The sequence below is a fragment of the Myotis lucifugus genome, unplaced genomic scaffold, assembly GCF_000147115.1.
Source record: "Myotis lucifugus unplaced genomic scaffold, Myoluc2.0 scaffold_687, whole genome shotgun sequence".
NCBI classification, from domain to species: domain Eukaryota; kingdom Metazoa; phylum Chordata; class Mammalia; order Chiroptera; family Vespertilionidae; genus Myotis; species Myotis lucifugus.
In genome coordinates, this window is record NW_005871735.1 from 195,406 (window position 1) to 217,074 (window position 21,669).

A 21,669-nucleotide genomic window follows, 5' to 3' on the forward strand; every position below is an offset into this window, starting at 1 on the left:
CCTTTTTTGGGGGGGGGCGAAATTTGGTGGTAAAAACTTTTTTTTCGCCCCTAATGGGGGGGGGGCCCCGGTAAATTTAAAAGGGGGGGCCCCCCCCCCCCGCCCCCCCCCCCCTTTCCCCCCCCCCCCGTGCTGGGAAGACCCGCCCAGGGCAGGGGCAGGACAGACCTGGCGCCTGCTGTTCCTGAGGTTTTTGCCAAGTGAGGCGTAAAGTTAGATGAGCAGACAGAGCAGAATTGGCGAAAAGTAAAAGAGATCATGGATGTGACACTTGGCTCTGCACGTACAATAGTGTACATTACTGCCCGGCCAGCGTGGTTCAGTGGTTGAGTGTCAATCAATGAACCAGAAGGTCACGGTTTGATTCCCAGTCAGGGCACACACCCAGGTTGTGGGCCCGAACCCTGGTGTGGGGCATGAAGGAGGCAGCTGACCAATGATTCTCTCTCATCATTGATGTTTCTATCTATCTCTCTCTCCCTTCCTCTCTGAAATGAATAGAAATATATTTAAATATATGTATGTATTTTAAATAGTGTACATTCCTGAGTCTCACTCAGCAGGGCAGGAAGGCCAGAGGCAGGCTCTTCACGGGGAGGGAGTGAGAAAGGGCTGGAGCACAGAACAATGTGGGAAGATGAGGCTGGAGAGAGTGGCAGGTGGTTAAAAACGTCCTTCACCCTGTGTCCCTGGTGGCTGGTGCTGCTCCCCAGGCTCCTCTGGTACCAGGAAAGTCACCCACTGCTGCAGTTCCTGTACCTCATACCAGGTACAACAAAATGAAAAGGGAGCCCACTGTATGGGAGAACATATTTGGCAATGATACATCTGATAAAGGGTTAATATCCAAAACATATAAGGAACTCATACAACTTAACAGAAGGAAGACAAACAATCCGATTAAAAATGGGCAAAGGACCTAAATAGAGACTTCTCCAAAGCAGACATACAGAAGGCCAAGAGTCATATGAAAAATGCTCCAAGTCACTGATCATCTGAGAGATACAAATCCAAACAACAATGAAAGCCCGACTGGTGTGGCTCAGTGGTTGAGCATCAACCTATGAACCAGGAGTTCGGGGTTCAATTCCAGGTCAGGGCACATGCTGGGATTGCACGGTCCCCAGTGGGAAATGTGCAGGAGTCAGCCAATCAATGATTCTCTCTCATCATTGATGTTTCTGTCTCTCTCTCTCTCTTCTTCTCTGAAACCAATAAATATATATTTATAAAAAACAAACAAAAAACAACCGACAATGAGTTATCACTTCACACCTGTCAAAATAACTACCACCGCCAGAACCGGTTTGGCTCAGTGGATAGAGCGTGGGCCTGCGGACTGAAAGGTCCCGGGTTCGATTCCGGTCAAGGGCATGTACCTGAGTTGCGGGCACATCCCCAGTAGGGGGTGTGCAGGAGGCAGCTGATCGATGTTTCTCTCTCATCGATGTTTCTAACTCTCTATCTCTCTCCCTTCCTCTCTGTAAAAAATCAATAAAATATAAAAAAAAATAACTACCACCAACAAATCAATAAATCAACAGATGAAAAGCGCTGGCGAGGATGTGGAGAAAAGGGAACCCTCATGCACTGCTGGTGGTAATGCAGATTGGTGCAGCCATTGTGGAAAACAGTATGGAGTTTCCTCAAAAAATTTAATATGGAACTGCCATTTGACCCAGTGATCCCACTTTTAGGAATATATCCTAAGAAGCCAGAAACACCAATCAGAAAGAATGTATACACCCCTATGTTCATAGCAGCACAATTTACATTAGCTAAGATCTGGAAACAGCCCAATTTCATGTCCATCAGTAGATGAGTGAATAAAAAAGCTGTGATACATTTACACCGTGGAATACTACCCTATATAATAAAAGCCTAATATGCAAATTGTCCCCTCAGGTGGTCATTTGACCAGGAGTTCGACTGCTTGCTATGATGTACGCTGACCACCAGGAGGTGGTGCGGAACATGGCGGGCATCAGGGACACAGTGCTGGCAGCAGGCAGCAGTGGAGGCACTATCAGCCCCAATGGGCCCCTACAAGAGCAGGGACTGTGGTGGGATGGTGGAGCAGGTGAGTGGGCAGTGCCAGACCAAGGCAGGTGTGACCGGGCCGATTGCCCCACCAATCGCCCTGCAAACTGTGACCAGCAACAGTGGCGGGGGCAGGGCTGCCACCTGGCTCCCAGGAGCTCAGGGAGCAGGGGGCTGGGGGATGGCCAGCCCTGCCAATAGGCAGCCAATCGGTGATTCACTCTCATCATTGATGTTTCTATCTCTCACCCTCTCCCTTCCTCTATGCTATGAAATCAATACAGATATATTAAAAAAAAAAAAAAAAGAATATGCTGGTCTGAAAGAAAATGTGCATTTTAGAATTTTAAAAAATCTTTTAAAAATATGAACCATTGTAGGGAGCGGCTACAGCGGTGATGGCGAACCTTTTGAGCTCGGCGTGTCAGCATTTTGAAAAACCCTAACTTAACTCTGGTGCCATGTCACATATAGAAATTTTTTGATATTTGCAACCATATTAAAACAAAGATTTATATTTTTGCTATTTATTTTACATATTTAAATGCCATTTAACAAAGAAAAATCAACCAAAAAAATGAGTTCGCGTGTCACCTCTGACACGTGTGTCATAGGTTCGCCATCACTGGGCTATAGAGTCAAGCCTCAGACTGACCTGTGGCAGGGCCACAAACAAGTCCCAGCTTGGAGGGCAGAACCCTCCTAGCATAATTAAGCTTGACCTTATAGTCCTCCCTAGTTCTTTCCTAGGTAGCTAATGGGCTGTGGGAGGTGCAGCAAGTGCTGCCAAAACAAGGTGAAACTCACAAGAACATTGTAAACATGTTGACCCCTTCCCTTGTTTTGCTTTGTATGCTCTGACTATAAAATAAAGCCTTGGCTTGCAGGCTGGGTCTCTCTGTGTCCTCGTCCAGGTACAGGAGATCCACCTAGCCCCAGCTGTATTCTCTTGTCTTCTTTAATCCTTCACCGCCCCTCCTCAGGTTCAACCCTTGTCTGTGCTGGACACAGTTCAAACCATAGGCATTGTTTTCTTTACACATTGCTCTAGCCTTCAAAAGCCTAAATTTAAAGAGTGGGAGATCCCCAAATAGTGCCTCCAGATTGGCTTCTTGACCCATCCCAGGGTGAGCTGCTGCTAACACCTGGCAGGGGAGCTGGGGCCTCCCTCTCCACCAGTAACATTTTTTGGGAAGGACTTAAATCTGATCCCTTTCATTTAAGCTTGTTTTAAAAAGTAAACTCCAAAAGGAAGAAAATACTCATCTTTATAGAGTCCTCCCCACGTAGTGCTGGCATTCTCTAAAGAGGCACCTTAATGTAGGGAGAGGATGGTGAGGCTGGTAGTCACAGGGTATAGGGTTTGAATCCCACCTTCTATAGGGTTTATCTATGAGGCTTTGGAGAAATTATTCAACCTCTTTCATTTATGCTTCCTCATCATTAAAAAGTAAGAATGAGCCCTGGTCAGTTTGGCTCAGTTAGTTGAGCATCATCCCAGGCACCTAAAGGTACAAACTTGTGCCCAATATAAATAAGTGGGCAGATACGGGTGAGCCAGCAGGGGGACAGGGTCTAGTTTGCACTTCTAGTTCTTCTCCAATGATTGGTTGAGAACCATAGGCCGGCGATCCATGGGCATGGTGCAGTTGGAAGACAGTAAACAAACAACAGAGGCATGTGGCTTGGACATCTTAGGTCAGAGGCTAGATGGGGAACATGGGTCCACTGGGCTTTTTGGAGCCAGAGGGAGGTTGAGTCAGCCAGGAGTACAGGTGAGATCAAATCCAGCCAAGAGAGACCCATGAGATACTCTAAGTGCTGACTTTAGCCAAAGGCCACCAAGGTGAATGTGACCAAGTATATATTGACCCCTAAACAAAGGAGACAAAAGACACACTGAGAGCATGTGGACTCCAATTCTCCTCCTATGTGCCTTTCTCAGGAAACTTGTAAAGAGTGCCCTCCACCACAACGAGGAGATAAAGAAGAAGATGCCTTGATATGCATGAAACAGCACTAGAGAGTAGAGAGAGAATTCCCAGGAAGACAGTGAAGGGAGACCCCAAAGACCACTGCTGCTCAGCAGGCCTGAGGGCTGCCAGTCCCCACTGCAGCTTGTCAGAGGCTTTGAGAGGGAATTTCATTCAGATGTGACAGGCAAACTGAATGTGTTTGAGCAAACTGAAAAGAGGTGCATACTAGGGGATATGTGGGGTTGAATTAATGCTCAAACATAGAAACAATACACAAATAGGCAATCATTAGGTCCAGGCAACGTGAGAGCTTATGCAGTAACATTTGTATAATCACAATAGGTAAACAGCAAATATCCATCTGACCAAAATGCATTTTGTTGGACTGATTAGGGGGATGAGAAGTGGGCAGATGAGGCAGTGGGGAGAGGGCTGTGTTGTTTTCCATAATCAGCCCCATAGAATTATTTGAATCTTTAGACTATGTGCATAAATAACTTTGATAAAAATAACAAAATTGTGAGATTAATAGGAAAATAAACAGCTAAGTAAAATAGAGTCTGGACCTCTAAACAGAAATGGAGGTGAAAGTTAGGATCAGTGACCTGTTCTTTGTTTAAAAAAACCTAAAAAATTATGATTCTTTGCTTTTCTGTTTCTTCATTGAAATCTTTTATTGATGGATAGCATGTATACCTAAAGCATACATATCATAAATACATAACTTGATTTTTATCAAGGAATATTGCCCTTATTGGCCAGCCCCATTACTCCTTTCCAATCACTACCCACCAGGGTAATCCCCTCCTGACTCTAATATTAGAGATTAGGGTTGGTTATTTTGCATTTTATATAAATGGATTCACACCATATATCATCCTTCATGTCTGACTTTTCCATGTCAAGGAGACTTATCCAGTTGTTGTGTGCTGTTGCAGTTCACCCACTCTCATTTCTGTAATATTCCTTTATGAGAATATACCCCAATTTCTCTATTCTACTGTTAATTGCATCTGTGTAGTTTCCAGTCTGGAGCTACTATGAATAGTGCTACTAAGAACACTTCAGTAAATGTTTTGGTAGACATTATATACATACTAGAGGCCCGGTGCACGAAATTCATGAACTCGGGGGAGGAGGGGTGTCCTTCAGCCCAGCCTACGCCTTCTCACAGTCTGGGAGCCCTCAGGGGGATGTCCGACTGCCGTGGAAACAGGAGAGGCTTCCACCACCACTGCTGCGCTTACCAGCTGTGAGCCCAACTTCTGGCTGAGCAGCACTCCCCCTGTGAGAGGCCACTGACCACCAGGGGGCAGCTCCTGTGTTGAGCTTCTGTCCCCTGGAGGTCAATGCACATCATAGCAACTGGTCGTTCCACTGTTTGGTCGATTTCCATATTAGCCTTTTATTATATAGGATTTTTGTTGGGTATACATACCTAAAACTGGAATTGCTTGGTCAAGGGATATATGTAGGCTCAAATTTACGTACTGCCAGTCTGGCTGACATGGTTCAGTGGTTGAGTGTCGACCTATGAACTAGAAGGTCATGGTTTGATTCCCGGTCAAGGGCATATACCTGGGTTGCAGTCTCGATCCCCATTGTGGGGCATGCAGGAAGCAGCCAATCAATGATTCTCTCTCACCATTGATGTTTCTATCTCTCTCTCTGAAATCAATAAAAATATATATTTTAAAAAATTATGTACTGCCAGAAAATTGTCCAAAGTGGTTGTACCAATTTCCATTCCCATCATCTGTGTATGAGAGCTCCAGTTCATCCACATCCTTGCCAACTTTTGCTATTTTTTGGTGAGCAGTCATCTGATTTATAAAAAGATGTAACAAAATATTAAATGATACAAATATCATTTTCAAAACACCAAAAAGTGAACATATTTAACCATTCTCAGCTCATAACAGCAAGTGCACGAGGGAGCAGTAATGCATGTTGTAGCATGTTTAATAAACCTGCAACAGAGAAAGTTGGTTAAAAAAAGCAGAGAAACTTTGTCTTTTAAGTATTAGAACCCGGGGGCTCCATAAGCATCTGCATCTGCTCAGTGTTGCACCTATGGTTACACATGACATGATGGGAACTCCAGGGATCTTCCTGATTCTTCGTTTAAGATCCCCATCAACTGTGGCCACAATATAACACTCGTGCTGAGTTACTCTCTGTACTAAGCAGTCATCTGCATAGGTTCCTTTGTGTGGGCATGGCAATCGTTCAAATATTGGATCCTTGGAGATCCTTAGAGCCACTCGATACTTCTGCCCCAATTTCTCAATTTCAGCCATTACAGTCAGTTATACAAGGGATACACCTGGCATAGAGACATCCATTATTGATTGCACTGAGTCCAGTTTGGTCTTACTGGAAAAGTTGATAAAGTTGGTATCCAGCAGGATGTGGTAAGGTGGGCCCAGGTGAAGAATACACAGGAGGGGTGAGGGGGCACTTCTCTTTCTTTGAGTGCACTGGGATCTCTCTTTTCTTTCTCTTTAGGTTTTAATCTATCCTTTTCTTTAAGCCTCTGATCTCTGAGACTAAGCATTCGCTTCATGGTGACATACTTCCTTGTTTTCTTTTGCTTCCCTATGTTCATGCCGCACTCCTGTTTCTTCCCCCATTTTGCTCTTGTTGCCTTTTTCATTTAGTCATTCTGGAGAGAAGTAGTGTTATTGCATTGTGAGGTTTTTAAAAATATATTTTTATTGATTTCAGAGAAAAAGGGAGGAGATAGAAACATCAATGATGAGAGAGAATTGTTGATTGGCTGCCTCCCATACGGCCCCTACTTGGGACTGAGCCCGCAACCGGGGCATGTGCCCTTGACTGGAATCAAACTCAGGACCCTTCGCTCCATAGGCCGACACTCTGTCCACTAAGCTAAACTGCCTAGGGCTGCATTGTGGTTTTAATTAAAATGTCTCTGATGACTAATGAAGTTGAGTACTTTTTCATAGATTTATTGGCCATTCGAATATCATCTTTCATGAACTGTCTCTCAGAATCGTTTGCTCATTTTTCCACTGTGTTTTCTTTAATTGATTTGTAGAAATTATTCACCTATTTTCATATTGGTCTTTTGTTGTCTATACATTTTGTGAATATTTTTCCCCACTCTATGGTTTACCTAATTTACTTTCAAACTATATTACACAGATAAGAGCAAGAATCAAAATATACACCCTCTATAATAAACACATCAAATATAAAGCCATATTTAAGTTAAAAATAAAGGATGCAAGAAGACAAACTATGAGAACACTAATAAAAAGAAAGCAGAGGAGCTAGCTATGTTAATATCAGACAAATTAGACTTGACAATAAGGAATATTATCAGGGATAAAGAGGGACATAATGATAAAGAAATCAACTCATGGCCCTAGCCGGTTTGGCTTAGTGGATAGAGTCTCAGCCTGCGGACCGAAGGGTCCCAGGTTTGAATCCCATCAAAGCCATGTACCTTGGTTGCAGGCTCCTCCCTTGCCCAGGCCCTGGTTCGGGCGCAGGCAGAAGGCAACCAATTGCTGTGTTTCTCTCACATCGATGTTTCTCTGTCTTTCCCTCTCTTCCAATCTCTCTAAAAATCAATGGAAAAATATCCTCAGGTGAGGATTAAAAGAAAAAAATAGAACAAAGAAATCAACTAAGTAAGAAGATATAATAGTCCTAAATATTCTTGCATCGAACACAGCTTCAAAATCATATAACAAAACTTACAGAACAAAAAGGCAAAATAGGTAAATTCACAATTATCATTTAGAGATTTCAACATTCCTGTCTCAGTAATTGATAAAATAAGTGTATAGAAAATTAACAAAGATATAAAGACCCGATCACACTGTCAACAAATTTGACCTAATTGACATTATAGAACATTCCACCCAACAACAGAAGACCAACATTCCTTTTTTTAAGTTTTATTAATTTTATAGAGGAAGAGAGAGAGAGAGAGAGAGAGAGAGAGAGAGAGAGAGAGAGAGATGTGTTGTTCCACTTATTTATGCATTCATTAGTTGCGTCTTGTATGTGCCCTCACTAAAGATCGAACCTTCAACTTTTGCCCATTGGGATGGTTGGCAAACTCATTAATCAACAGAGCCAAATATCAACAGTACAACAATTGAAATTTCTTTTGAGAGCCAAATTTTTTAAACTTAAATTATATAGGTAGGTACACTGTTATTAACTTAATTAGGGTACTCCTAAGCTGGCCTTTGTTAAAAACGTCTTCAATCTGATTGAGGTACGTTCACTGAGGTCGACCCCTTCCAACTCTCCCATCCACACTCGTCTTGTATACTTGTTTCGTCTATCTCCTTTCCAAAAACCGACTTCTGCGCATGGGCCACAAAGTTTCAACCGCACTGTATGTGCGCGCCAGCACTTGGTATTTTGTGGAAGAGCCACACTCAAGGGGCCAAAGAGCCGCATGTGGCTCTCGAGCCGCGGTTTGCAGACCACTGCTCTAACCTATTGAGCTACCTGGCCAGGGGAAACCAACATTCTTTTCAAGGATACATGGAACATTCATCAGGCCAGCCCGTGTGGGTCGTGGTTGAGTGTTGACCTATGTAGAGTTTGATTCCCGGTCGGGGCTCACACCCAGGTTGCAGGTTCAATTTCCAGTATGGGGCATGCAGGAGGCAGCCGATTAATGATTCTCTCATCATTGATGTTTATCTCTTCCTTTCCATTCCTCTCTGAAGTCAATAAAAATAAAGGTTGTCCCTAAATTCACACAAGAAGTAATTTTGATAGAAAACACAGGTTTATAATTAAAAATTGTAAATTTTTTATTGATTTATAAAGTATATAGTATAGGGTAATGTATGGAATAGCATATCAGGTAAATGGCCTCCACAGCTTTGCTGGCACATATGCACTCTTTTGTTGAAATTTTCCATGACCGTTTTTGCATAAATGTGGCTGAATTTCATTGATACAGCGCTCAGTTTCCTCCTTCAAGGCGTGGGTGGTCGTGGGCTTGTTGGCATAAACCTTAGACTTCAAAAAACCCCAAAGAAAAAAGTCCAACGGCGTTATCGCATGATCTGGGCAGCCAATTCTGATCACCAAAACGGGAAATTACACGACCAGGAAATGACTCATGCAGTAATTGACTTGTTTCTCGGGCTGTATGGCATGTGGCACCGTCTTGTTGAAAGCACATGTCGTCCACATCCATATCTTGCAATTTAGGCACAAAAAACTGGATTACCATGTCGCGATAGTGAGCACCATTAACTGTTATTGTCTGAGCAGCCGCATTTCGGTCATGGAAAATTTCAACGAAAGAGTGCATATGTGCCAGCAAAGCCGTGGAGGCCATTTACCCGATATGCTATTCCATACATAACCCTATACTATATACTTTATGAATCAATAAAAAATTTACAATTTTTAATTATAAACCTGTGTTTTCTATCAAAATTACTTCTTGCGTGAATTTTGGGACACACTTTATATATTTTTAAAAAGATAGATCCAGGTGGCATAGCTGGAATAAATGGGACTAGGGGGGAAAAAAAGGTAGATCATATTCTGGGCCATAAAACAAGCCTCAACAAAGTTAAAAGAATTGACATGATCAAAAGTGTGTTCTCCAGCCACAACTAAAAATAATTAGAAATCAATAATGGAACAAGATCTGAAATATCTCCCAAATATTTGCAAATTAAACAACATGATTCTAAATAACATAGGGTCAAAGAGGAAATCACAAGGGAAATTAGAAAATACTTTTACTTGAATAAAAATAAAAACACCACATATCAAAATTTGTGGGTCACAGCCCTGGCCGGTGTGGCTTACTTGGTTGGGCATTGTTCTGTGCACCGAAAGGTTTCTGGTTCTATGCTTGGTCAATGTTATGCCCAGATTCCAAGATCCCCAAAGACCAGACTAGGAGCCAGTTTGATGCAAAAGCAGAAGGTCCTTTTATTGGGGGCGCCAACCCGACTCTGCTCCCGGCCAGCCCACCGACCAGAACAGAGTGCCCCCCCGTGGGAAAAAACCGGCTTTAATAGGGGGGGTGTAGCGAGGGGATTGTGGACCCTGCCGATTGGCCAGGCGCAAGCCGGGTCTTGTTACACAGGATGTGGTCATATCTACGGCGCGCACTTCCCTTGATTGTCATTGGTTAGTTTAAAATCCCGGGTGTGGCCAGCAGGGGCCTGAGCTTCCGGGAAGAAGGCCACACGTGGCCCCAACATGGAGGATACAGGCAAGATGGAGGGGAGGGCATAGCCCTCGCCCTTTCAGTCAAGGCACATGTGTGGGTTAAGACTGTATCCCTGGCAGGGGGCATGCAGGAGGCAGTCAATAGATGTTTCTCTCTCTCATCCATTATTTCTTGCTCCCTTCCTTCTCTCTCTAAAAATCAATTTTAAAAATATTTAGCCCTAGCAGGTTTGGCTCAGCGGGTAGAGTGTCAGCCTGCGAACTGAAAGGTCCCAGGTTGGATTCCGGTCAAGGGCACATGCCCAGGTTGTGGGCTCGATCCTCAGTAGGGGACTTGCAGGAGGCAGCCGATCCATGATTCTCTCTCATCATGGATGTTTCTATCTCTCTCTACCTCTTCCTTCCTCTCTGAAATCAATATATATATATATATATATATATATATACTTTAAAAATATTTAAAGTCCAGCCGGTATGGCTCAGTGGTTGAGTGTTAATCCATGCAAATTTGCTGTTTCTCATCCATGTTTCTATCTCTCCCCTTCTCTCTAAAATCAATAAAAACATATTTTTTAAAAACCTTTTTTAAAATTGTGGAACATAGCCAAAGCTGTGCTTAAATGAAAATTTAAACATTTAATTAGTGTTAACGTAAAAACATTCAAACCTGTAAAGAATTTTTGTGAGGAAGAGACATAGGAAGGTTACATGAAATCCACTGGTGATAGATTAGAGAGGCCAGAGAAAGCAAAGGAATTTGGTTGTGCCCTCAGGGTCTGCGAAAAAGGGAAGTTATACGTTACCCTGACATTTCAATATGTTATCATAGATGCAAAAAGACAATAAGCTCAGTTAAAGTAAAGATTGACCTTGTCAGGGAGGACACCAGCCTAGGAAGTAACTACCCACCATAACTGCTTTTAGTTAAAGTTTAATTTTAGACCATCTTTTGTGGTTACTTTAAGTCTTTGAGTTTGCAAGACCGCCATGCAGGTCTTCCCTGAGCTTGACTGGTTAGCATGTGACCCTGTTCGTCCACACTAGAAAACAAGAAAAAATTTAAATCAGTAATCTCATCCTCAACCTTAAGAAATCAGAAAAAAAGGGCAAATTAAATCCAAAGCAAACAAGGAAGGAAATAAGAACGATTAGAGCAGAAAACTATGAAGTTCAGAACAAAAACAGTAGAGAAACACCAGTGAAACCAAGAGCAGGTTTTTTTAAAAAAATCACCATTAAAATAAATAAACCTCTAGACCAGCGGTTCTCAACCTGTGGGTCGCAACCCCTTTGGGGGTCAAATTACCCTTTCACAGGGGTCGCCTAAGACCATCGGAAAACACATATATAATTACATATTGTTTTTGTGATTAATCACTATGCTTTAATTATGTTCAATTTGTAACAATGAAATTGGGGGTCACCACAACATGAGGAACTGTATTAAAGGGTTGCGGCATTAGGAAGGTTGAGAACCACTGCTCTAGACAGACACAATAAGAAAAATTCTGCCTTGGGACTTTCCACTGCCGCTCCCTCTGCCTGAAATGCTTTGGTTCATTTTCCTACCTTCCCGCCTCCCGGAGCCCTTTCCAGGCCACTCCACCAAGCAGCTCACTGTCCTCCTACCCTTTGTATCTTTCTCTCTCCTGCTGTTTCGTATCACTCATTTTTCATATCTGTCATTTTTTATGTCTGAAGCAATACATTGACTCTATGGACCTGTAGATTGTAATCGGCTAACAGCTTTCTCCTTTCCCCCCATTTCCCCTGGAATCAGCTCTATGGGCTACAAGTAGTTCTTTAGCCTCTCATGCACGCAGGAAGGTCTCAGAGTGTTATCTGCAATCTCTGGTATAAAGAGTCCTCCAGGAAAGAATGAAAGTATTTAGTTTTGCCCTGGCCAGTGTTGCTAGTGGTTAGAGTATCAGCCTGCACACTGAAGGGTCAAGGGTTCAATTCCTGGTCAAGGGCACGTACCCCAGTTGCAGGTTCCATCCCAGCCCAATCAGGGCGCGTGCAGGAGGCAACTAATCAACATGTCTCTCATCCATATTTCTCTCTTTCTCTCTTATCCTCTTTTCCTCCCTCCCTCCCTCCCTCCTTCCCTCCTTCTCTCCCTATCTCTCTAAAAATCAATGGAAAAAATATCCTTGGGTGAGGATTAACAACAACAACAAAATTTAGTTTAAGAAAGAAATTAAGTCCTCCAGTCCTGGCCAAGTGGCTTCGTTGGTTGGAGTGTGGTCCCCTGCACCAAAAGGATTCCCAGTCCGGGCACATACATAGAATTCATGTTCAACCCCTGTTCTGGGCATGCAGGAGGCAGCCAACCGAAGATTCTCTCTCATCATTGATGTTTCTAATGCTTTCTCCCTCTCTGATTTTCTCTCTAAAATCAATACAAATATATCCTATATAATAAAAGGGTAATATGCAAATCGACCCTAACAGCAGAATGACTGGGAATGACTGGTCACTATGACACACACTGACCACCAGGGGGCAGACGCTCAATGCAGGAGCTGCCCCCTGGTGGTCAGTGCGCTCCCACAGGGGGAGCTCTGCTCAGTCACAAGCCAGGCTGCCGGCTGCCAATACAGCGGTGGTGGTGGTGGGAGCCTCTCCCGCCTCCTCAGCAGCGCTAAGGATGTCCAACTGCAGCTTAGGCCTGCTCCCCGCTGACAAGTGGGCATCCCCCGAGGGTTCCCGGGCTGCCAGAGGGATGTCTGACTGCCAGCTTAGGCCCAATCCCCCCAGGGAGCGGGCCTAAGCCAGCAGGTGGTTATCCCCCGAGGGGTCCCAGACTGTGAGAGGGCACAGGCCGGGCTGAGGGACCCCCCCCCCCCCGGGCCCCAAGGGCACAAATTTTTGTGCACTGGGCCTCTAGTATATATATATTTAAAAGTCCTCCAAACTAATTATAAATTCAGTTTCTTCTCTCAGCCAGCTACGACTGGCTTGACACAGACAGCTGGGAAGCAGGGCAGTCTGGCTGGCTTCTTAGAGCATTTCTTTCCAGCCCCCCTCAGAGCCCTGTCCTTCACCTGGGAACCAGATGCAGGGAAGTAAGAGGAGGGTACGCTCAACCAGCACAGAACAGACGTGGTCTGGGGCCTCTGGCTGTGGCTGGTGTTCTGATTGGTTTTTGCTCTTGTGGAATGTTTGTGGGTCTGTATAGCCCGCAATTACTGGCTCTCTCTCACCTGCACTCTGTATCCCAAACCTTGCATTTGTCTGCAAGTGGAATTGGCTCTAATTCTCCACCACTTCTGGTAATCCCAGCCCCTTGCAATGTGCCTCGGCAGCTACTCCATCCAAAGGTGGAGTTTGTTCCTAAACTCTTGAATCTGGGTTGGCCTGGTGACTCCCTTAGAACAGGGTAGAAACAGTCGTGTGCCCCAACCTCAGGACACCTTGCATGCTCCGCTCTCAGTCCTGGAGTCCTGCCAGCAAACAAGCTCTCGGCTCTCACCTTGAATGATAAGCCTCCAGTAGATCTCAGTGCAGGTTGACAATCCTGCTACTCTTCCGCAGTCCAGTGGTCTTCAGTCTAGAGTGTGCAGACCCCGGGTTACACAAAGACCTTATAATGCTATGAAGACATGGCCAGTTAGGAAGGTACCTTTCACATCTATTTCTGTATATCCTTTTTCTAAAACTGATATGCCTGAGAACTGTTTGTAGATTCTTATTTCTCTCTTCCCCTTTTGTTACTGAACTCAACGGGTTCGCCACTGGGGTGCTCTATTAAAAAGTGAGAAGCCCCTTGCCCGGCCGGCTGGTTCAGTGATTGACCTATGAAGCAGGAGGTCACGGTTCAATTACCAGTCAGGGCATATGCCTAGAGTTTGGTCTCGATCCCGTGTCGGGGGGCATGCAGAAGGCAGCCAATTGATGATTCTCTCTCATCATTGATGTTTCTAGCTCTCTCTCCCTTCCTCTCTGAAATCAATAAAAAATATATATATATGAGAAGGCTAAAAGCTTAATTCCAATGTAACCCTGAAATTTGGGGGAGGGGGGCCTAGCAATCTGAATCTGTGCCAGTAACCTAATGAACATTCTTAATAACCTATAATTAAGTCACTACCCCTTTCCCAGAATCTGGTCTTGCAAGACCTGTTATCTAAATGCTCACATTTTACAGAAGCCATAAACCATGAACAATACATAAACCCTGGAGGGAGTTATCAGTGCCGGCGCCAGGCCAGGCCCTTAGATATGGCCTCAAGGCCTCCATCCCAACCCACCAGGCTGTTTGCAAAGCCCGTGAAAGGTCCAGAAGTCCTCATCCATATTTGGGGGACAAAAGAAACCAAAGGGGATAAAAGAAGGGCTTCCACCATATTGGTTTGCTCAGACTCTGGAGGCAACTCCTCTGAGACAAATGTCGGCATAATAAAGCTGTGTAACTCCATTTCTCTAAGTGTCTCTTGGGTTTCTTTGGTCTTCTACAACATATATATATTTTTAAATGAGAGGCCCTGCCCTGGCGGCTCAATTGGTTAGAGCAGTGGTTCTCAACCTTCCTAATGCCACAACCTTTAATACAGTTCCTCACGTTGTGGTGACCTCCAATTTCATTGTTACAAATTGAACATAAAGCATAGTGATTAATCACAAAAACAATATGTAATTATATATGTATTTTCCGATGCTCTTAGGCGACCCCTGTGAAAGGGTCATTCGACCCCCAAAGAGGTCGCGACCCACAGATTGAGAACCTCGGGGTTAGAGTATCATCACAATACAGCAAGGTTGTAGGTTCAACCCCTGGTCAGGGCACATATAAGTATCAGCCAATGAATGTATAAATAAGTGGAACAACAAATCAATCTCTCTCTCTTTCACCCCCACTTCTTCCCTCTCTAAAATCAATTTTTAAAGAAGATAAAAAGACATGTGGTTGTCGAGAGGTAGTTTTATTTATTGCTGGGAGTAAAGAAGACGGGATTCATATCCAAAGCTCTGCCTCCCAGAAGGGAGACTTAGTCACTGCTTATATACACTATTTGGTCAATTACATGTTGATTTCTTCTTTGCAATTGGCAACACTTATCAGGCTGGCTTCCTGTCAAGGTTATTCTGTTTACAGCTGGCCTGCAAAATACTGTACTACATTTTAACATTTAGCAAGAAGAGTGTTTAGTAAGAACCGTCCAGACCTTGAGATCCTTGTCCTATCTAACACTTTTCTATTGTCCACTTGTCATTCTCCCAAGGTAGGGAAATGTAAAAACATCTAGGCTGCCAAACCAAAGTACAACTTAAAATTTTTTTTATTGATTTCAGAGAGGAAGGGAGAGGGAGAGATAGAAACATCAACGATGAGAATCATTGATCAGCTGCCTCTAATAATTGACTAATGAGTCCTTTAGCAAGTCAAGAAGTTTCTAATTCTTTGCTCTAAACAAAATTAAAAGAGAATCTAATTGATTTGTCAGCTTGAATATCATTACAGATCATTTTAATGGTGGCTCATTATGTGATTTTTGGCATATAATTCAGGAGGAGTTCAACGAAGTGTGTACCATTGCTGTAATAAAAGGATTTCCACTCCTATTTACTTATTTTTTTAAAGATTGTGTGTCTATGACTGAGCTGAAACAGAGCAGACCAGCGCAGCACAAAGCAGACCAGCAAGGAAGAGTAAACCAACTGAGGAGCAGAGCAGAACTGTCCAGCTGGAGAGGAGCCGCCTGACCCCAGGGCTGCCTCACAGCTGTTCTGTATCACAATTGAGCTATTTTGCAATGAGTAAAGTTTCCTTCTTCAAACTCCCCCCCCCCCAATATATATATATATATATATATATTTTTCAGTGAGGAAGGGAGAGAGAGAGAGAGATAGAAACATCAATGATGAGAGAGAATCATTGATCGGCTGCCTCCTGCACACCCCACACTGGTGATCGAGCCCACAACCTGGGAATGTGCCATGACTGGGAATCGAACCATGATTGGGTGGTTCATAGGTTGATGTTCAACCACTGAGACACACCAGCTGGGCACACCTGTTTCTTCTTAATAAGAGCTATCTCAATCTAATGGCCTCTTTGTTTAATTAATTTAACAAAACTAGTAATTATTAGTTTGGGCCCTGATCCAGGTTTTTTAGACTTGTAATGTGAATTCCTGTGGCAGCAGGGATGATAATAAGTGTTGACTCTAAACAAAATTGGCTCTGGCTGGCTTGGCTCAGTAGTTACGAGCATCAACCTATGGACTGAAGGGGCTTGGGTTTGATTCCTGGTCAAGAGCATGTATCTTGGTTACAGATTCCCCAGCCCCTGTAGGGGCACATGCGGGAGGCAACCAATTGATGTGTCTCTCACACACTGATGTTTCTCTCCTCTTTTTCATCCCTTCCATTCTCTCTAGAAATCAATGGAAAAAATATCTTCAAGTGAGGATTTAAAAAAAATTGTTACATCCTTTGTACTGTTTGGGGTCAACAAAATCTACCCAAGTAAACAAGGTCCTCCTATTAAGGTCAAAATAAAGTTTAGCTAAGAGACCCTAAAGGCTCCAGGTACAAAGACCACTACCACACACACCCATTCCTTGCCTGTCCACCACCACCACCACTTATCCAGGAGCCGTAGGTCTCCACCAGGGCTTTGGTTCCCTCATGAATCTTCAGGCAGTATCGTCCAGAAAAAGCCTTCCACCCTTGCTCTATAACCTCTTGAAGAACATTTTCGACCAGCAACTCAGACCAGGACCTCTTCCTTATTATTGCCCCAACTGGTAAGTCCCAATCATACACTCTCACCCTGCTGACCAATCAGGGTCTTTCTTTCATCTTCATCTTTTGTATGTATGTATGTATGTATGTATGTATGTATTTACTTATTTATTTATATACCTCACCTTGCGCTCCTGCAACTCTTGTTCCCACCAGCCTCAGTAAGAGAATTCCACCCTGCCTGGCCAGTATGGCTCACTCAGTTGGTTGAGCATCCTCCCATGCACCAAGAGGTCACCAGTTTGATTCCGGGTTAGGGCACATACCTGGGTTGTGGGCTTGATACCCAGTAGGGGGCATGCAGGAGGCAGCTGATCGATGTTTCTCTCTCCCTCTCCCTTGCTCTTTCTAAAAATCAATATAAACGTATTTTTTAAAAGAGAGGGAGTCCCACCCAGGTGCACTCTCCCTCCCAGGAGCATGCCTGCACCTTTCCCTTCCCCTTCTTCTTCCCCCACAGGCGTGCATCTCCTAAACTCTAAGGGTCCCCCAGAGACTTGCAACTAGGGGAGCAATGGGCAGGGCAGCTCATCCTAGAATAACCCCCTGAACCTGTCTCCAAGGCCCCCTTTTCTCTGATTTCCCAGTGAGCTAACAGCAGCCCCACCTCAGCTCATTTCTTTCCTACATTTCTAGAGAGCCAGAGCAGCCCCGCCCGGCTCTCCTGTTGCTTCTTCTATTCTTCTACCCTAAGCCCTTCCCTGTTTCACTGTCCCCAGCCAGGCAGGTGCAGGACTTTAAGCCACCACGCCCCTTAATCCTGGCATTGCTGAGCAAAGGCATCCATTCCAGCCTCCCGGATCCAGCTGTCAGACTGTCCGTTAGGATGGCAGAGGAGGAGGGTTATGTGGGTGAAGAGGATGTGTTCCTGGCTTTTGCCCAGGGTCCTTCTCCTCCCAGGGGTCCCCTACGTCAGGCCTTGGACAAGGCCTTCTTTATATTCCTGGCCCTCTTTCTGACACTACTGATGCTGGAGGCTCTTTATAAACTCCTGTGGCCGCTGCCATGGGCAAAATTTGGGGAATGGCTCCTGGGAACACCTCAGAAGGAAGATGAGCTGGAATTGTGACTACCTTTTGTATAAACATCCTCTTACCCTGGTAAGGAGGTGAGAGGGGAGATGGGGGGAGGGGAGTGGGGCTGTTGGGGACTGTGGAGGGGACACTTGGATAGTTTAGAGCAGCTATCTAAAATTTCTGCACCTATACTCCAGGAAACAATTTTGAAAAAGTTTGTACTTTTCACATATTTTTAAGTAAGCATCTAAAAATTTTCATCAATTGAAATTGTTTCAAAGATGTAATTCCTGGCATATTGAAAATATTCACACTTTAGCCCTAGCTATTTTGCTCAGTGGTTAGAGCATTGGCCCTCAGACTGAGGGTTTCTGGTTCCCTTCTGGCACATTCCTGGGTTGCAGGATGGAGCATGTGCGGGGTGCAGCCAATTGATGTGTTTCTCACATCGATGTCTCTCTCTGTCTCCCTCCCTCCTTCCCTTCTTCCTTCCCTCCCTCCCTTCCATTCTCACTTAAAAATCAATGGGGGGAAAATATCCTCTGGTGAGGATTAACAACAAAAAGAAAATATTCACATCTATACTAATAAAAGGGTAATATGCTAATTAGACCGGCTAGACCGGATGTCTTTTGGATGTCATTCTGGACATCCTTCCTGACAAAGCTGGGGCCCGGGTGAAGCCGCCCGGGGTCCCGGGTGCCTGCAGCCGGCCAGAGGGAGGGAAGCCAGGTCCCAGGTGCCTGGGGCCAGCCAGAGGGAGGGAAGCCCAGGTTTCAGGTGCCTGTGGCCGGCCAGAAGAGAGAAGCCTGGGTCCTGGGTGCGGGGGCGGAGGCAGAGGTGATTAGGGGTGATCAGGCAGGCAGGCAAGCAATTAGGGGCAATCAGGCAGGCAGGCAGAGGCAATTAGGGGTGATTAGGCAGGCAGGCAGGCAGGTGAGCGGTTAGGAGCCAGCGGTCCTGGATTGTGAGGGGTGAGGGACCCCACCATCCCTGCACAAATTTTGTGCACCAGGCCTCTAGTTTTTAAATAAGACAAATCACTCTTTTGAATGTCCAGAGGAATTAAAATATCAGAATTGAAACATTAAAAATTAGAGGCCCGGTGCACGAAATTTGTGCAGAGGGGTGGGGGGGGGGCAGTGTCCCTCAGCCCAGCCTGCACCCTCTCCAATCATGGACATCCCTCTCATTGCCTCCTAACTGCTCCACTGCCGGCCTGATGGCCCCCAACTGCCCTCCCCTGCCACAACCCTCCTCCTCCACCGGGTCCTGCCTCCGCTGTGCTTGCGGCCATGATGTGTGAGGGTATGTCGACCACCTAGGCCAGTGGTTCTCAACCTTCTGGCCCTTTAAATACAGTTCCTCATGTTGTGACCCAACCATAAAATTATTTCATTGCTACTTCATAACTGTAATGTTGCTACTGTTATGAATCGTCATGTAAATATCTGATATGCAGGATGGTCTTAGGCGACCCCTGTGAAAGGGTCGTTCGACCGCCAAAGGGGTCCCGACCCACAGGTTGAGAACTGCTGACCTAGGCTATTATTAGTATAGATACATAAGTAAGGCCCTATCTGGTTTGGGTCAGTGGATAGAGCATCGGGCTGCAGACTGAAGGGTGCCAGGTTTGACTCCCAGGCAGGACACATGCCCGGGTTGCGGGCTTGATCCCCAGTGTGGGCATGCAGGAGGCCGCCAATCAATGATTCTCTCTCATCACTGATGTTTCTATCTCTCTCTCCCTCTCCCTTCCTCTCTGAAATTTGAAAGAGAAAAAAAATCGTTTGACTTAAAAAAAAAAAGCTCTTGACAATTGGGAATCATTATTTTTCTTCTTTTTCTCTTTATACTCCTACTAACATTCCACTTCTCCAGAGACAATTTTATGCTTTTATACTTGAACGTCTCTGATGAAAAATATTTTTCTTTCTTGTGACCAAAATTCTAGTTTTAAAAAAAATTTCTTCAGGGTTACCATTACAACTGTAATGACAGCATACCTAATCAAATAGCATGAAAATTGTACACAATTTTATAATTGTTAAAAATTTTAAAATACATTTTTAATGAATAGATGAGGTGGTGTTTATGGTGCCTACATATCTGTTTAAGACAAGGTAAGATTATCTCCAAGAGATTTCATGGTTGAGAACTGTACTTTTCTTTCTTAAAAGGGAGAAAGTCTATTGTAAAAGGGAAAAGGAAAAGAGCCTCTACTGCAGGCATTTACTCAGGAAGACTAATTTGGGGAAAGTTGAGGATCTGAAAATTAAATCCCTTCTCTATCTCCCGAGTCCTCGTGCTGTCTGAGAGCTCATTTTCCTCGATTGGAAGGCGGCAGGCTCGGCTGCCTGGAAGGGAGGGCGTGGTGTTCCTTAACGGAGGTTCCGCCCGAGGGCTTGGAGCGGTTGGAACTCCGGTCTGGAAAGTGACAAGATGCTCACCTCCCGGGAGTGCGCGGCGGTGCTGGAGGCGGGCCTCGCCGCGACGGGACCCGCGCCGCCAGCCTGTCGGGTTCGCCAGGACCTCACCTTCGGACCCCCCTTGCCTCCGAGTCCCTCCAGCCTCCCTCAAACGGCGAGGTGGATGCGGTGAGGCGGGCATCCAGGTCGGCTTCTTCTCTCTTCCTTCTTTCCTCAGCTCCCCCGGAGGGAAGGAGACGGGCCCGAGCCCCGAGGTGTTTTCCGAGGCTCCTCCGTCTTCCGGCCTCCCGCGGCGACTCGCACCGAGCCTCCTCAGAGCGCCCCGTGCCGCCGGTCCCCAGGCGCGGCTGCCGGGCCATCACCGCCTGCGCCTCAGAGACCCTCCGGAAATGGACGGAGAACCCCTACGTCCGCGTACTTGGTTGGTCCTTAGTTCTGTGGTGAAGCTTGAAAAGCAAATCAACAACAGTAGTAACAACAACCCACTGCGGTGACCGTTTGCGTGCACGTGTGTTGCTTTCAGGATTGGGAGCCGTAGAAGCAGCGAGGGGCGCGCAGCCCGCGGAAGGGGCGGGTGGGCGCCGTCGAAGAAGCCGTGGGAGCAGGCACGTGGCGGGTGGGAAAGCAGCTCTGACCGTCGCCCATCGGAAGGAAAAGGTCCTGTTTCCCTCATGAGAGTCTCGGCCTCGGTGCACCCGGCGCGCCTTGGCGGGCCCATTCCCCCGCTGCCCGTCCGTTGCCCCGCCCCTACCTGGAAGGTGGCTCGGCCCGCCCCGCCCCGCACGCGACTCGCTGGCGGTTGGCCCGCCGCAGGAAGTGTCGGATTGGCCGAGTCTCAGGAGCGCTGAGTGGAGAGAGTTCCGCTGGCGGCGCTCTGGAGTCGGGACGAGTCACAGCCGTACGACAAAATGGCGGCCCCAGTCGCTGAGGGGCGCGCGGCGGGAATAAGCCCGCCCCTAGGGGTCAGGCGGAAGGCAAGCCTCACACTATGCGGCCGGCGCTGGAGGCGTTCGGGGGTCGGCTACGGTCACTTCCGGCCGCTGGGGGACTGGGTTCCGTACGACAACATGGCCGCGCTTAGGTGCCTGGAGGGGGAAACTGCGACTTCCGGTCCAGAATAGGGCCTGCGGTGGGAGGGGGAAGGAAAGAGGAGGGGACCATGCGAGCTTCTGCTGTCCGCGCTGAGGGTCGCCCCGAGAGGCCGTTTGTGAGGTGCGGGCCGGTCGGTGCGGGGATCGAAGGCGGGGGCGGGAGTGTCGAGGCAGC

The 21,669-nt window shown here is 46.0% G+C and overlaps 1 protein-coding gene, 1 long non-coding RNA gene and 1 pseudogene across 3 annotated transcripts in view; 1 reads left to right on the forward strand and 2 right to left on the reverse strand.

Moving 5' to 3' along the window:
- Positions 1 to 6,039: 6,039 nt before the first annotated feature.
- On the reverse strand, positions 6,040 to 6,763 carry LOC102416941 (annotated as a pseudogene).
- Positions 6,764 to 10,866: 4,103 nt separating this feature from the next.
- On the reverse strand, positions 10,867 to 21,316 carry LOC106694867. Its single transcript, XR_002826896.1, has 3 exons — positions 20,425 to 21,316; positions 13,684 to 13,761; positions 10,867 to 11,248 (listed from the first exon to the last, which is right to left on the reverse strand). It is a non-coding gene; the product is annotated as an uncharacterized LOC106694867 (long non-coding RNA).
- Positions 21,317 to 21,520: 204 nt separating this feature from the next.
- Positions 21,521 to 21,669, forward strand: part of DAXX (death domain associated protein) — a 5,305-nt gene continuing 5,156 nt past the window's right edge. Inside the window, exon 1 of one of the 2 annotated variants that reach the window (XM_006105450.3) lies at positions 21,521 to 21,615. The gene's annotated coding sequence lies outside the window, so the exon portion shown is untranslated. The remainder of the gene's footprint in view (positions 21,616 to 21,669) is intronic. The other variant, XM_014447610.2, reaches the window with a different exon arrangement.